This window comes from Triticum dicoccoides, chromosome 3B, assembly GCF_002162155.2.
Source record: "Triticum dicoccoides isolate Atlit2015 ecotype Zavitan chromosome 3B, WEW_v2.0, whole genome shotgun sequence".
Taxonomy (NCBI): Eukaryota; Viridiplantae; Streptophyta; class Magnoliopsida; order Poales; family Poaceae; genus Triticum; species Triticum dicoccoides.
The window spans coordinates 15,728,352-15,730,793 of record NC_041385.1 but is presented as its reverse complement, the minus strand read 5'-3'; positions in this window follow the sequence as shown (position 1 = coordinate 15,730,793).

Sequence of the window (2,442 nt, the reverse complement as noted above, 5' to 3'; positions counted from 1 at the left end):
TATATAATAACAAGTCCTACTAATCATGCATCATCATATACAACTTCTACTCGTTATTAATAATAAGTCATACGATCATCATCCTCATAGTCATCGAACCCAACCCTACATAATTGTTCTTAGCACATGATCATCAGTATCAGGTAGGACCTAAACACCCTTAAGGTAAAATAGCATAAAATAATATAGACCCTGACTCTCCATTATGAAGAATGGCGATCATCCTGTCTCCAATGTTTGCCCTTCGCTGAATGTTGCTTCCAAGAAGCTCCTTACGACTGTCCATACATTTTTTCCATTCTTTGATTATCATGTCTCCACTTCTTTTAGAAACCCGGTATGGACAGTTGAGATTCGTAGGACGACCTGGGTGTATGTTCAAAACATGAAGGCTACCCCGTGTATACATCAGATGAGGCACACAATATTTGGGATTATCTGTTGAAAAACATAGTAATAACTTCGTAGTTAGCAATGATATGGTGTACTAGTTTTAGAAGTGTGCAAAAAGATGCACGAATGTTGTAATAGTAAAAAATCATACCAGGGTATCTCCATGGTAGTTACCGTAGTTCAACACGTGCACTAGTGGCAGGAGTTCGATTTTAGACATTGTAATTCTCAAGATCAGTACAAAATCCGACCAAATGATTTTTCTCCTGATAAGTTAGTTCGGAGCCTTCGGTGTAGTAGGTTCTGTCTACCATCTTCCGCACATTCTTTGAAAAATGAAAATAAGCTGTCAATGGAGAATAAGTTGTCAACTATTTTCAAATAAACAATATAAATTACTTAATAACTATGTTAAGCTCACATGGGGGAAGAATTGGAGGTTTATCCACAAGGACGAAAATCGTAGGTCTCTCTTGCTCGATTGTAGGATCGCCAAGATCCATGGTAACAAGCATACCCTCATTAAAACCATACATCTTGCAAAGTGCTTCCCAATTTTTGCAACCAAAATGGGTTACACTCTGAGCATTGTACAACTTTACTTGAAAATCCACACCATGATGGGTACTTAGAATAATTTTTTTGGTTTCGAAACTTTCATGGTCTTCAAAACCCATCCTCTCCAAGACATAGCGTCTTGCAAAGCATGGGATAAGCTAGTCGAATTGGAAAAGATGAAAAATATTGTCATGATTAAAATAGTTGAAGTCATGAGTAATTACGACAAAAAACTATTATCGTCGGTTGCGTACCGTATGAACATCGAAGGTCTCCTCGAGCTTAATGCTGAAGCGCCGATCTTCGTCCAGCACAATGAACCTGTCGCAGATACCTCGGTCGTCGTGGCACCCGTCGCACTTCCCCGTGCGGTTTTCGTCGGTACGACATTTCCGGCCTATACGTTCATAATTCAAATATTAAACTAGATCATTATTATTAATCACGGATTGAGTATCGATGATCGATGTACGTAGCTCCTCCTTTCATTCCCGAATGCATTATTAATTATATCAAATTGTCTAGCACACGGGAATGAAGGAGAAATTATCCAATATGAGCATTCAATAAGCAAAACCAAATCATAAAATAAGCAAAACCAAATCATAAAATAAAATATAGTATTCAAATTAGCATGCATTCAATAATTATAAGCAAAAGTACATCATCTCTTGGTGTCCGTACATCGTCGAATATTATCACTAATACAACTAGAACCGTAGCTCCCAACGGGCGGTGGACACCCAAAGATAAGGAACCATCACAGGATCATAGCTCCAGTGAGATCCCTGAAGAACCTGCCAGGTATTGTCGAACCTCCCCTCCAATGCAACCATGTAGCGACGGACGTGCTCGTCCTCCTCGCTGACACGGTTACGTACCACCTCCGCGTTGTCCGGATGCCTCACCACCGTCACTGGCCCACGCGACCGCCACCAAACAAGGATCGGGTCAACAACGGGTTGCCTCCTCACCAACCTACGTCCCCCGGAAGGTAGCACCTCCCAATACCAACCCGGCGGAGCCCAGTCCCGAACATGGCCCTGATCAAGCAGGCCTCCACCGCCGAGTCGATGACGACGAGGATGCGGGATAGGCATCGCCGACGTCGACGCGGGAACTACTTCTATATATAGTTAAATAAAAGTAGTTTTATTAATAAAATCAACTATGTAGTTCAACTACTAAGCACTTACTATAAATAAATTAGTAATACTTACTAAAAACAAACTACTTCTATATATAGTAAAATAAATTAGTTTATTAAATCAACTAGCTAGTTCAACTATATATAAACTACTTCTTATTTTTTTTCCTTTTTCTAAATACTATGAACAAAAAAATCATTAAAATTCTATGAACAAAATTAATTACACAATCTAAATATCACCAAAAAAAATCTATTAACAATAATATCACCAAACATGCATATTCAATAATAATATCACCAAAAAAATCTATTAACAGAAAAAAAATCTAACATAATATGAA